Source organism: Mastomys coucha, unplaced genomic scaffold, assembly GCF_008632895.1.
Source record: "Mastomys coucha isolate ucsf_1 unplaced genomic scaffold, UCSF_Mcou_1 pScaffold5, whole genome shotgun sequence".
NCBI lineage: Eukaryota > Metazoa > Chordata > Mammalia > Rodentia > Muridae > Mastomys > Mastomys coucha.
Window position 1 is genome coordinate 114,118,532 of NW_022196911.1, and position 14,782 is coordinate 114,133,313.

Sequence of the window (14,782 nt, forward strand, 5' to 3'; positions counted from 1 at the left end):
GTGGGCAGGTTGCGTTCGCTGCGCTGCGGGGTGGGGTAGCTGCGGGGAAAGCAGGCCTCCCCGGGGGGCCGTTTCGCAAGCCGGATTGTTTGGCTCGCGGCAGGGCAATCCCCGGGGAGCCGCTGAGCGGAGGGGGGGGGTGCTGAGAGGATGGCGCCAGGAGCGCGCGGAGAGCTCCTAGGCCGCGGCCCGCGCACGTACGTGTGTGCACCGTGGGGAGGTACAGGGCGTGTGCACGGCACGGGCCGGAGGCGCGCCAGTGCGTGCGCCAGGTTTAGGGCGCCGCTGCGCAGAGGGCCAGCGCCGCCGGGCGAGGACGCCGCGCAAACCCGGGACAGGGCTGGGCGCAGGAACGGAGGAGAACGCAGACGGCTACGCAGACCTGAGTCTGCGGCCCTTGGGCGCGCGACACTAACGCGGAGCCACAGTGGCCAGAAGCGGGGAGGCGAGCGGCCACGGGAGAGTTCCGCACGGCTCTCCGCACCGACCGGGAAGGAGCGCCGGCTCCAAGGAGAGGCGCGCGTCCGAGGCGCGTGAAGAGCGCGCGGCTCGCACCCCCCGCGCGCTCCACGCGCGGTCCGGACAACCACAGCGCGGGCGGGTATTAAGGGAGAAGGAGGAGGCGTGGTCTTTTCGGGACGAACCAATGGGATCGGGAGCGCTGCCTGGAGGCGGGGCTCAGGATCCGGGCGCTGATTGGCCATCCCGCCCTCCGGTATGCAGATGCGGTGGGAGTCACGTGCCGGGGGCCGGTACGACTTCCTGTTGGAGGCCCACGCGGGGCGGGGCCGGGGGCGCGAGCGCCGCGTCTGGCTGGAGCGGGGGGAGGGGGGTTCTTGTCAGTTAGAGCAACAAGATGGCCGCGGTGGCAGCTCCGCACCTCAGCGCGACGGCCCCGGGAGCCGCAGCCGCCGTCGCCGTCCGCGTCGCCGTGCAGCCCTGAGAGCCGCCGGGTCACCCCGGCCGCCCCCGTGACAGGCGGTCCCCGCGCCGTCGCGCTCCCGCCGCCGCCGCCGCGGGCCCGCTCGAGCCGGAGCCGGAGCCGGAGCCGGAGGCGGAGGGAGCGAAGCGGCCCCGCGCCCAGCCGCCGGTCGCCGTCCCCGCCTCAGACCCGGGCTGCGTCCGAGCCGCGGCCCGCCGAGACCGAGGAGCGGGGCGCGTCGCGGCGTCGCGGGCATTGGACCTGGACCTGCCGGGACGCGCCGCCGCCCACCCGCCGCCCGCGCCCGGACTCGATCCCGCGGCGCCGGCACTGAGCGGGCCCCCGCCGCCGGAGCGCCCCCGAGGGCCCCGGGCGGCCGAGAGCGACCTCTCCACCGCCAGGCCCGCGCCGCCGGAGCCCCGCGGAGCCGCCGCCGGGGACGGAGCCCAGGTGAGAGCGCCGCCGCCGCTGCGCCCGGAGGTCTTCGGGCCCTTTGTTCGGCCGAGCCGGAGCGCGGCGGCCCCGAGCGACCCGCGTGCGGCGCCGGCCGGGTTTGACGGGCGGAGGAGAGGGGCACGGACTGCGAGCGCCTGGCCGGGCGTGCGGCATCAGGATGGGGGAGCTAGGGGTCGGTCGGACGCTTAGCCGTGCCCCCACCCCCCGCTCGCTCGCTCGCTTGCCTGCTCGCTTTTAAAAACTAACGCACGCAGCGGGTGAGACCCGCTCTCCTTGCGTGGTCCCCCGCAGACCCTGCGTTCCCAAAGGGTGCCACACACCGGTCCGCGGCGTGGCGTTGGTTGGTGAGCCATGGGCGACCCCGAGGGCCCCCTACAGTTGTGCAGCGAGCTGGATCTGTAACGGTGTTGCAAACGGACTGCGGAGTGCTTCGTGTGCTGGGAGGGCGCACAGCCGCCGCCGCCGCCGCCGCCGCCAGGGCAGCTACCCCGACCCGGTGAACAGAGAAGGGAACCCAACCCGAGCGCCCCGACGCCGTCTCCGCTGTTAGGGTAGCTGGGTCCGCGGCTTCGCCGAGTAGGTGCGATGTAGCGCATGCCTCCGCAGCAGCAGTTTAAAAACCTGCAGATGTAGACCTGAAGGTGTCCCCCCACCCCCAATCCCCACCCCCACCCCTCCACCCCTGTGCGTTGGCCGGGCGAGGAGACGGTTGGCGCGCGCGCTGCGCGTCGCTAGAGGAATCCTGATGAAGGATGGTGCTGGGATGCTGTGCGGGAGCCCGGGGAGGAGGAGCCGCCGGCGGGGTTCGGCTGCACCTATGGCGTTCCGAGACATCTGACGGTTGCCGGCGCTTCCTTGTTTAATTAGTTGAGTTCTCTCCAATCTTTGCCTTCCCAGATGAAATCTCCATTTGAGTGGTCTGCTCCTTGGCTTCTGGGAGTGAAGCATAGGTTTAGAACTCAAAATGTTGCTCCGTTGATGGCCAGCTTGGGGGTCTTGGAGGAGTTGCACGTCGGAGTCTCCTGGCTCGTTTGCTCCATTGTACTGCCCCGGTTCCGGTGGTAGTGGTTCTTTTCTGGGTATCTGGTGTGAACGTTAACCACCTGGAGCCAGTACAGTCTGTTCATTACCGCATCTCTGAATGGCACCTGACTGTACACGCTCTTATTTTATGCAATTTCCTGTCTTTGGACTGGAGTAACTATGTGAATTAGTTGAGACCCTAAAAATGTTACCTGAGTGACTTCAGAGGACAGTTTGAACAGTGTGTAGGGTGCTGACAATTGTCTTCCTGGGTTGCAGACTTCTTTCCCTAGGAAATGAAAGGCTGAGTTAGATAGGACAGCCCAAGCCAGTTGAACTTGGCTGGCAGAGGGCACCTTTAAGAAAATTAACATTTTTTTCCAGAACAGAAGAGGTGAGCCTTGCTTTGGACATTTCGGTGTGGCACTCATTAGGATGCTTATATTGAGGGACTGAGGTGTCTAAACTACGGGGCTCTGTTATGTTGACGGTTTGAGCATGTTCATGGGGGAGTCTGTTGTGTTGACAGGATTGATTGTGTTCATGGGGGAGTCCGAATAGCTGGGACTTTGTTTACAGATGCCGAAAAGACTTTTTCCCCACCGAAATCTCTTAGTACTTTGTGTTTTCATAAGATTCTTAGAGTCTATTTTTATTTCAGTTTTGAGTAATGAGAAATTAATAGTTCAGAAGGTAATAGTTAGATTGTGCATACTACACATGATTTAATTGTATGGATCTGATTTTAAAACAATGAATTTAAACTCAGGCTTCTTGAGCAAAGCAATCTGACAGTGACCTCCCATGTGCTAAGCTGTCAGCTTAGATCCTGAGATTGGCAAGGGTTAATCTTAATTCCACTTCTGATTCTGGTGTTGAAATGTTTTGGTGGTTATTGGGACTCTAGTAAATACTGGTCTTCCTCTTTATTTTTAGTGTTGTCATAAGGAGCAGATATATGTTTAATAAAAAGGGTTGTTTTGTAATAGGTTTATATTTATGTTTAATTGAGTTGGCATTTTGGAATAAGTAGTTGAGTAAAGTGCATTGTTTCATTTGACACCCTTGGCTAAAAAGTTGCCAAGGCACTTGGAGATTTGAAATTTTAAAGGACAGTATTCCTCATTGCTGCCACCTTTTTGTTAAGCAGTGGCCTTTACTGAAGTAATTGTGTGTCTTCCAAATACTGTCACTCAGAACTAAGCCTGGGAGGGAGGAAGTCAGGACTGGGGTGAGAGGCCCGTTTTCCTCATTGAAGGGAGCTTTATGCAGAAGATAAAATTTCTGCAAATTTCTGTATCTTCCCACATATTCCTAGCCACCAGCTAGGGAGAAGGAGGTCCTGCCTGGGAACTTAACTCTTGCTGGATCCAAGTTGACATTGGCGCGCGCGTGTGTGTGCGTGTGTGTGCTTGTGTAGGGGCGGTTTGGGGGGCTGACAAGGTTAGTAGCATTACTTTTTTTGTGTGATTTGGTTTGAGAGTGTTAAGTGTCTTTGGCATCATAAATAGCTCCATTACAACCTAAAATGTTGTAGACCTCCACCTTCTCCAGTATGAATTAGAGCTGTGAAAGGGAAGTGTGTGTGTGTGATTGTGTGTGAGTGTCTGTGTGTGAGATTGTGTAATGACTATGACTTAGTGAAGTCTCACTGTGCAAAGGTGATATTTGATAAAAATTTTTGAATTTTATTTATTTATTTATTGGTTTTTTTGAGACAGGGTTTCTCTGAGTAGCCTGGCTGTCCTGGAACTCACTCTGTAGACCAGGCTGGCCTCGAACTCAGAAATCCGCCTGCCTCTGCCTCCCGAGTGCTGGGATTAAAGGCATGTACCACCGCCCGGCTGAATCTTATTTTTATTTTATGCCTTAGTGTTTTGCCTACATGTGTGTCTGTATTAGGGTGTTTGTTGGATTTCCTAGAACTGGAGTTAAAGATAGCTGTGAACTGCCATGTGGGTGCTGGGAATTGAATTCAGGTTTTGCAGCTAGTAGTGCTCTTAACCAGTGAGCCATTTCCCCAGCCCCAAGACAATTTTACAAGAAAGGAAATTGGTGATTTGGGGTTGAAGGTAGCAAAAACTTTGTTTGGAGAAAGCATGAGAATGATGAGGATTAGAGCAGTTCTTGGGGCCCAGAGAGGTATGCTCTGGGTGAGCAGGAGGCAGACCCCCAACAGGCAGGGCGGGGAGGTTCCAAATGAGCCCAGAAAAGCCAGGTGGCAGTTTTTGTGTGGTTAGGATTGGCTCCCTTTGACTGAAATTGCTTTGAGGTAATCAGATAGGCTTTACCTGTCATTCAGGCCTCTTTCAGACTGTGTGCAGGTGAGGGAATGGAAGGCTCTGGAGATGAGCTGGGGATGAAGTCCTCTGTCAGGGTAAATGGCTTCAGTGAAGGGGACCCACTTATGGATACTAACATCTTAATCACTGCATTGGAAGACACAGCTCTGAGTAAAGAGAGTGGAGCATCATTTGTGAACTAGGAGGTAGATTTTTACAGATTTACTTTCTTTAAGCCAGTTTGATGTATGCAAATTAAATTTGTACAAATTTGCTTTTAAATTCTTGTGCTGTTGTGAGGAGAGTGTTTCTTACAAAATAATAATACCTTCTAAAAATAGACTCTAACACATAAATGTATTCCCGGTGGTACATTTTCATGATATATACACTTTTTTCAGAAATATAATTACTTATAAATAATGAAGGTTACTTGCTAGAAATGCTTGTGTGACCCTTACAGAGAATGCATGAGAGTGATGTGAGACAGATAAATGATGACTTCTGTCCAGAGCATGTTCAGAGTGCTTTGCAACTCCATACATTTGGAATTGGGCCATTTTTGGAATTGCACTAAAAGTGACTTCTTGGCGGCCTCACACGCTTTCAAAGGATGAAGAGGCTATGCAGGGATGGAGAACTGTTTCTTAGTTCAAGAATGCATTCTTCCTGTGTAGCCCTCAGAACACCATAGAGTTGTTGTGTGCAAGCTAGACAGTCTGGGCACCCAGCCATGAAACATCCCTGAGGCGGTGCAGACAGCACACACTCTCCTGAGCCTGCCTTCCACAGCTGCACACCACAGCAGGATCAGTCCTGTGAAAGTGGCCTTCCTACTCCTATGAATTCTGTGGCTATGATATAGTTGTGATTAAGAGTGGATAAGAATGTGGCTTCTGGAGTCTATGTCTCTTACAGGCCAATGAATTTAAATGCTTTCTCTAGGAATTAGAATATGGAGTTGTCTGAGATTGGAGAGATGGCTCAGTGGTTAAGAGCACCAACTGCTCTTCCAAAAGTCCTGAGTTCAAATCCCAGCAACCACATGATAGCTCACAACCATCCGTAATGAGATCTGATGCCCTCTTCTGGAGTGTCTGAAGACAGCTACAATGTACTTACATGTAATAAATAAATCTTAAAAAAAAAAAAAGAATATGGAGTTGTCACCATCACACAAACCCCTCCTCCCTTAGCCTATTTGTTGCAACACATCTTTGCTGTTACAGACACATGGGGTCCCCTGGCCGTGCATAGTCACAAGCTGAGAGGGGTCCTTTGGGAAGTGCTTCCCCGGAGAGCAGGCTGGGTTAGTCTTTCCATTTTGCTTCTTCATAAACCTTTCTGCTCCAACAGTTTTTTAAATTGTCAGTTCTCTGTCACTGAAGCTAGTAGCCATCATTTTTTTGTATAATAAATGATCTCCCAGGAGTCTTCAGTCTTCCTTCTTTAGACCTCTGGCAGACAATATTTTTTTTTCCTCCTCACTCTGGCTCAAAGATTGATTAATTTATTATATGTAAGTACACTGTAGCTGTCTTCAGACACTCCAGAAGAGGGCATCAGATCTCATTACGGATGGTTGTGAGCCATCTTGTGGTTGCTGGGATTTGAACTCAGGATCTTGGGAAGAGCAGTTGGTGATCTTAACCGCTGAGCCATCTCTCCAGCCCAACATATTCGGATTTATATAGTGGTGCTTTCTTCTTCAGAAGTCTGACCTGTGAACCTGCAGTACCACAGCGCCAGATCAGGTCATTCTCTGCAGCCAGTGAGTATCCCTGGTAAAGTCCTTTGTCATCATGCACAGTCTTTTGACAAGACTTTGTGACACCAGACACATATTCATGGTAAAGTGGTTCTTGGGAATGTGGGCCTCGTTCTTTGTGTACTCTCTAGATGAGTATAAGACTAAAATCTTTCACAGCAAAACTCGCTTGCTTGGCTTGAGCCTGGCAAAGATATTGTGTACTTTTTCTTCCCAAAGATCATTTCTTTTTAATTACTCTTGAACAAAGCAAGGGAATCCAAGTTAAATTAGCAAGCAGAAATTAAGCTGATCTGCAGTCCGGAGCTGGCAGCTCAGGCCCTGTGGATTACCCTCTTTACCTTCTTGCTAACTTAGAGATCAGCAACAGAGTTGTTCAGAAGTTCTGGGAGAGGGATGCAGGAGCACACCTGTTTCCTCATAATCCACATAAAACATGAACTACTGAGAAAGAGGAGGAGCACAAGGAGCAGCCTGTAAGCTTTGTTCTGAGTGAGAGGCTGCGGGCTGACACTGGGAGCAAAGCTTCTGTCAGGGAGCACCCTGAGGAAAGAAAGTGGTGGTTCTGTGCATCCTGGTGCCACTGAATTGCTGAGGACAGCTGTGAGGCAGGAATGGTGGACAGTGTTCTGTCACTCAGATCTCCATTTGAGCAAAGTCTTAAAAAGTTCGTAACTAATCCTCACTGTGGCTCCATGTCAAGGCTAGAATACTTAATATTTAAATACTTCTTTAAAGTGGTCGCCTTTATCATTGCTCCCATTTCACAGGTGAGCAAGTTGGAAACAAAGAAGTGTAATTGCCACAATCTCCTACGGTTTGTAAGAGATCCCCAATTTCAAACTTATTGTACCTCAAAGCCCTCACACATAGAAATAGTGTAGCTTTTAAATCAGACTCTTTTTTTTTGGTTTTTCGAGACAGGGTTTCTCTGTGTAGCCCGGGCTGTCCTGGAACTCACTCTGTAGACCAGGCTGGCTCTGCCTCCCAAGTGCTGGGATTAAAGGCGTGCGCCACCACTGCCTGGTTTAAATCAGATTCTTAATCTCACTTCCATTTCATGATGTTCTACCCATCCTGCTGCTAGTCCTGACAGCACGTTTTCCAAGACTTCCATTGTATTAGCTAGTAAGCATGGATCTTCTGGTCATGTATACATATGAGGAACCTTGGCTGGATAGATCGATTTGCCGGCTATTCCACAGTGAAAGAAGGGACTTCTAGACCTAGAGTTGACCTGCAGATGTTGCTGTGTAAAGAGAGAGCGTAATCAAGAAAAGTTTAGAGGAAGCCACATATTCATACAGAAATTTGGCAAAAATCTCTGATGGTGTATACTTATGTAGTCATATATTTACCATGTCCTCTTTGTAAGGATGAGTTTCAAAACATGCTTGGAGAAGTCCAGCCCAGTATTTCCCAGTCTTCCATGGCCACCAGGGAGTTTCCCTCCAGACTGACTTGTAGTTGAGGAGAACTGCCCTTGGAGAATGCCGAGGGCATGTCTATCAGAAGAGAAAATGACTTGATGGGGTGTGGTGTAGAAATACACAACTTAGCTTGAAAAGTCTTGGTCCTGAAAGATGGAAGGAATGTCCTTGGAAGAAAGTGATAACTCTGCAAAGAGACAGTGAGCAAACCAAGTGTAGGGGACACCTCAGTGGAGACATTGAGGGACTCGTGTACTTAATAACCCAAATGAGCACCGAGACCTAGCTTTTGTAATAGTAGTGGGCTTTGTGTCAGTTTTGTGTTGGTAAGTTGGGACTTAGTAGGGACAATATTGGGTAGAGCCGTAATTGTTTACCTGCTTGGACACTGTTGATGGGTTGTCAATGCGCTTGACATGAGCAGTGGTGGATGAGGAACATTTCTTGACCAGATGTAGTGTTCAAATTGTGGGCAGTGTGACTAGCTGTGTGAGACAGGTGGCCGGGGTGGCACAAAAATGGGGTGGAACTGAGAGATGTTAAGATTTTGAAGGATGGTGTGGGTTGTCAGAAGGAAGGAATACTAAGGTGAAGCCCTTGGCTAGCTACTTTGTGTAGGGTGTGCCTGGGAGGCTTAAAATTAAGTCCCCAAGAAGCTATGTTGAAATGTCCTGCTAAATACAATGCATCCTTGGTAGATATGGTTGGGGCAACAGAGCTTGTTGTGTGAGGTTTTGTCCTGGGGTAGAAATTTGGATTACAGGAAAACCCAGTCATGCAGTCAGCCACGTGAGAGTGGGATTCTGCTGTTAATTATGGTGACTACTCTCAATGAAAGCAAGCTTTCTGAGTATCCTACGTTACGAGACTGACCACTTATACAGCACCCCAAGAGCACTTTTAACTCTGTGGACATGGACTACTGACCAAAAGGAAGAAACAGCAGGTAGATTTCCAAAGTTGGGCTATCACATGACAGCCTTAGTGGTTTTGCTGTGGTTGTCTAACATTTTATAGGTTAGACAAACATAAGTTTATACACTTCAGGAATAATACATTCTTGTTTAACAAAGACAAAAAAAACCTCAAAAAACTCAAAATATTCATTTTTCTTTTTACTCCTTTAGAATAGATGGGGAAGCTTTTTATTTGTTGTGGGGTTTTGGGGGGGGGCAGCTTTGGGACAAGGTTTCTCTGTGTAGCCCTGGCTGTCCTGGAACTCACTCTGTAGACCAGGCTGGCCTCAAACTCAGAAATCCACCTGCCTCTGCCTCCCAAGTGCTGGGATTAAAGGCGTGCACCACCACTGCCTGCTTCTTGTGGGTGTTTTGAGACAAGGTCTTACTGTGTAACTCAAGTTAGCCTTGAACTCAAAGTTGTTTTGCCTCAACAACCTAAGTGCTAGGATTGCATTCTACATGAGAAAACTTTAAAACAGGTTAAAATAGCTTTTCTTCTTCCACAGACAGGTGAGGAGAACCTTAGCCATCATTACACTTAACATCTATTAAGTCTTGTACTTAACTGGTTGTACATTAGTGCAAAACTCTGCATTATGGTGATGATTTCCTTATTAGACTTGAGTTATTTGTTAGTAAGAGTTATCTGTTCATCTTTGTAATCCCTACAGTAGCTATAGTTTTCCATAAATAGTAAGGTAAGAATGTCCGGGGTCTCGAGAGCTGTCCCCACAGTTAGAGAGTACTGGGTGCTTGCAGAGGTACAGAATTCTGTTTGCAGCTCTCAAAGGAACTTCCTGCCCGCCAGGGACTTCAGCTTCAGGAAATCTGATGCCCTCTTCTGGTCTCACAGCCACCTGTACACATCATGTGCTCACACAGTACATTAATAAGTATAAATCTTTAAAACTAGACTTTTCAGGGATGACTGCTATAGTTGGTTACTGGAGAAGTTTCTCTGAACAGAGAATAAATGAATAAGTATTTTCAATTCTGAGTCATCTTTTTCTTCAGTGATGCTGTTTCCACAAATGATCATGAGGGAAAGAGGGGAGTAGAAAATTGAGACTTTCGCTCAGGTTGCCTTTTAAGATAAAGACTGAGTTTTCAACTAAGCCTAGTTGGGAGGAAGGTAGGAGGGCAGTGAGCCCACCTCAGTGGCATCGTGAGACCTTGCGTTACTGCTCTGTGTGGTGCCTAGAGGAATGGGTACTTCCTTTCCCTGGCACTGCAGTGAATGTCCCCAGGAACATCGAGAAAGAACAGCACATCATATTTCTCACAGACATGGAAACTTGAGGTTTGAGTAAGAAATAGGAATGGCACCTGCTGTACCTGCACACTGGACAGCTCTGTAGACGCGAGCACAGTCCGAGGAAGGCACGGTCTGACCAAGCTGGTTTACCCGCTCTGCATGTATGTTAAGCTCATTGTTCACTTAGGGTTTTTGAAGGATGTTCTCAAAATTCATTTCTTGAAATCACTTTTTATTGGTTAACTAGTCTTACCAAAAACTTCACAGGTAGTTTTCATTTGATCATGTTTGTGGTCCTGAGAACCCTGTCTCATGCATGCTAATAAGCAAGGACCTTCCCACTGAGCTGCACTTCTAGTCCCCAGATAGAGTTCTTTCAATAGCCTGCATGTGTCTGTCTTCTTAAGCTTGGTTGTATGGCAGAACTTTGAATTAGTAAATCCTAATTTTCTAACATGATTCTTTTTAAGTGAATCTTAAATTAGTCTTAACACTGAACAGTTTCAGAATTCAATCTTCAGACACACTCTGAGTTCAGACGGACCCAGAAGTCTCCCTAGTCCTCTTGTGAAGCTTGTTGTCCTACTCTTCTTCCCTTTGCTGTCCTGAAGTTCTGAACATTAGAGGTGGAGTACAGAAAGCCTGGATGCAGGAACAGTGTACAGTCCACTAAGGAGTCTGAATGTCACAGTAGCACTGCTAAGGAGTGCTGTCAGTGCCAGGTTCAAATCACTAAGTGAAGTTACCTTGTTTATTCTCTACATAGATGAGAGACAAGGCCGGGCCTACCTCCCTTCAGTTTCTCTCCATCTCCATAGCTCTGTTACATTTTCTCATTTAGACTGAGTGATTTTTAGCAAGTTTAAGATCTAGGGGGATCTTTGGTACCCCATATTTGATCTGAAGTATCTAGCCTATGCATAAAAGATTTCTTAACCAGTAGTACATGCATCTCTAGTAAGGTTGGAAGTTGACAGCCCCAGTCAATGTCATTTGGGGCTCTAAGTGGAAAAACTTTGCTTTGATGTGTATAGAAGAAGCAGTATTCATGTGTGAAAACTCTAGTGTAAATGTTCTTTCATGGGCTGGCGAGATGGCTCAGCAGGTAAGAGCACCGACTGCTCTTCCGAGGGTCTAAATCCCAGCACCCACGTGGTGGCTCACAACCATCCGTAATGAGATCTGACGCCCTCTTCTGGTGTGTCTAAAGACAGCTACACTGTACTTACATATAAGGAATAAATAAATTGCCCGGTGGTGGTGGCACAGGCCTTTAAAAAAAAAAAAGAAGAAAGTTCCTTCCCCAGATTCCTGATTGTGGTGTCAGGATGCCACAATCAGTTGTGGTGTAGCGGTTCCTAGTGAGAGAGCTTGTAGGTTATTTTATTATGCCGTAGCAGTGGGTTTTTCTTAGAGCATTATTTGAAAATTTAAAAATTACTGAAATTTTTAAGTCTGTTTAAGGATTCTAGTTCTAATATGTTATAAAAAGGGGGAAGACGTTTCTGTGAAGGAGGAGAAGGAAGAATCTGCGGCACTGTGAAGCTGGAATGCTTTAGTTAATGGGCTAAGTGCCAGGAAGCTTTGCCATTGATATACAAAAGCCACGTATGAATGGGGATGCTGCCTTTCTTCTGTCTAATTCAGCCTCTCTGCCGACTGGGTAGGAAAGCAATTTCCCTCACTTGACCCATTTTTTTCTACTGTGTTTCAGGTGGTTTTGTTTTGTTTTGTTTTTTTGTTTTTCTTCCTGTTCTTTAACACAGAAGTTCACAGTATTGTCAGCCTCAGAGTCTCACCTGATAGAGAGACTCAAACAGCTGATTTTTTGGGATAAGCATATTATCTTTTGTTTCTTATTTGACCAGATTTTTTTTTTCTAGTTTGCAATTGTGATTTTCAGGAGAGACATGTGGTAAGTAACTGAAATTTGTAGAAAAGCAGGAAGATCACTTGAGTCCAGGAGTCAGAGTCCAGTCTGGGCAAAATAGTAAGATTTCATTATGCATCCTGGCTGACCTTGAACTCACAGAAATCTGCCTAAATCTCCCCCCCCCCACCCCCACCCCCCGCCCAAGTGCTAGGATTAAAGATATGTCCCACACCTGGGAAAGAAGACAAAACAAATGATCATAAGTTAATAGTAAAATATCCCACTTTAAAACAGAAGAGATTTCATCAGGTGGCTGACATGGACTAACACTGGGGAAACGACTGTACGGTGAAGCACCCTTCACACATATGAGAACGGCCATCAGCAGAAGACAGGGATGGGAGGGGTGGAGATGGTCCAGATGAGGGTTGCTGGTAAGTGTGTAAAGAAGTGTGTAGTGTGCCAGGTAGTGGTGGCGTACGCCTTTAATCCCAGCACTTGGGAGGCAGAGGCAGGGGGATTTCTGAGTTCAAGGCCAGCCAGGGCTACACAGAGAAACCCTGTCTCAAAAAACCAAAAAAAAAAAAAAAAAAAAAAAAAAAAAAAAAGTATGCAGTATTATACTTCAGAGTACTACTCAGTGATCAGAAGTAATGGAACCCGGTATGGTATGGTATGATATGGTATGGTATGGTATGGTATGGTATGGTATGGTATGGTATGGTATGGTATTGCCTACCTTTAATCCCAGTACACAGAAGGCAATGGCAGGTGAATCTCCATGAGTGTTAGGCCAGCCTGGTCTGTATAGCCAGTTGTAGTCCAGTCATGGCTAGACAGAGTCTATCTCATTCATTCATTCATTCATTCATTCATTCAGCAGCAGTAGTAATAGTAGTAATATAATGTAATACTAGAACAAGTTGAGTCTTAAAAATATACTAGCTGGGGTGTGGTGTCTCTCAGTGAGGTACTTGCCCTGAGATCAATTCCATCACTGTTCAGCCAATCAGACACAAATATATACCAAGTAGAGACTGTAGAATTCTCACTAGGATGGTTTCAGAAAGGGCAGATCTGCAGGAACCAGAATATGTCAGGGTTGTCTGAGGCTAACGTGAGAAGGTGCTAACTGAAAATGGGCAGAAGGGGTCTTAGGAGATAGTTCCCTGAAGATCAGAGGGGGAGGGGAGGGACAGCTGTTTTGTACCTCAGAGCTTTGATGCATACTAAAATTGATGATGCTTTTTTTAAAATTTCTAACATAATTGGTTTTTAGCTAAAACATGAAAGTCTTTGTGTTTAATTCTTAGGTTTACATTAGCATTGCTCTTTGGTGTTCTGTGCGATCAAGGTCATGATGGTTCACAGTGACAGTGGTAAGCAAGCAGCAAGCACCAGCTCCTGCTTCCCTCCTGGCTGTCTTCCCAGCCAGCAGTTTAAAGTGAGCTACTTAAAATTGTAGTTGTAGGCAGGGGTGTAGTGCTTTCCCAGCCTACAGAAGGCTTGAGCAGGAGCAGCTGAGACATGCCTGGGAAAGACTGAAACCTTCTTCGAAGCCTCATGGGGTTTTCTTTCTTTCTTTTTTTTCTCTTGAGACAGGGTTTCTCTGTGTAGCCTAGGCTGTCCTGGAACTCATTCTGTAGACCAGGTTGGCCCCCCAAATCAGAGGGATCCGCCAGCCTCTGCCTCCCAAGTGCTGAGATTAAAGGTGTGCATCACTATCAACCCCCCCAACCAGATTTTCTTTTTTTAGCATATATACTAAGGATTTTTTCTTTATAAATTAGTCTGTACATGTTTAAAATGTGCTAGGCAGGGCTGGCGAGATGGCTCAGCGGGTAAGAGCACTGATTGCTCTTCCTAAGGTCCTGAGTTCGGATCCCAGCAGCCACATGGTGGCTCACAACCACCTGTAATGAGATTGGACGCCCTCTTCTGGTGCGTCTGAAGACAGCTGCTGGATTGAGTGGGCTGGAGCGAGCGGGGCCAGCAGAGGTCCTGAGATCAACAGCAGCCACACATGATGGCTCACAGTCATCTGGACAGCTACAGTGTACTCATACACACAAAAATGAAATAAAATAAATCTTTAAAAAAAATGTGCTAGGCAGTAAATTTTGATAAGTGTGCGCTTTTAAAATCATGTCCAAAATCAGAGTAATAGCTGTCTGTTGGGGTGACGTTTTGAATTGTGTGGGTGGAAGGAAAAAGCAATGTCTTAAAAGTTGGGCTTCCTGGAAAGACAGTGGGAGAAATATGTGATTGATATATATTATAAAAGAGGGTTTATTAGAATGCCTACAACCAACAGGGGCTAGGCAGTCAGTTCAACAGTGGCTCTGTGCTCTGGAGAGGCTAAGAACCTGGTAGCTCTACAGTTTCAAAAATGGGTGTCTCAGAAGTGTCCCAGTCTGGTGCTTAAGATCTGGAAGCTTCCTGAGGCACTTCCAGTCTTCATGCCATTGTACGGGAACTCAGAGAAGCTGGAGTCTGATATCAGTGAAAGATGGCAGCAGCAGGGCAAGAGCACACACCCGTCAAGCAGCCAACACCTAGCCCCCGGGACCTTTGGGCCTGGCATACTCTGGAAGAGGGTCTCCTCCTCAGTGAATTCTTCCTAAAAGTGCCCTCCCAGACCACCCCACATCCAGTTAGAGCAACAGGACTGGTCATCATAGTAGTCCTCCAATTCTACCTTATAAAAGCTGGTCATCATAGTAGTCCTCCAATTCTACCTTATAAAAGCAGCTGTACATAGCTAAAATATTAAAATCATTTATTCTTCTAGGAAAGTAATAATCTCAAATATTA

The 14,782-nt window shown here is 47.9% G+C and overlaps 1 protein-coding gene across 2 annotated transcripts in view; it reads left to right on the top strand.

The window, feature by feature from the left end:
- Positions 1-292: 292 nt before the first annotated feature.
- Tnrc6c (trinucleotide repeat containing adaptor 6C) overlaps positions 293-14,782 on the top strand; it is a 112,534-nt gene continuing 98,044 nt past the window's right edge. The window contains exon 1 of one of the 2 annotated variants that reach the window (XM_031352978.1): positions 293-715. The gene's annotated coding sequence lies outside the window, so the exon portion shown is untranslated. Of the gene's footprint in view, positions 716-1,050; positions 1,373-14,782 lie in introns of those variants that run through there. The other variant, XM_031352977.1, reaches the window with a different exon arrangement.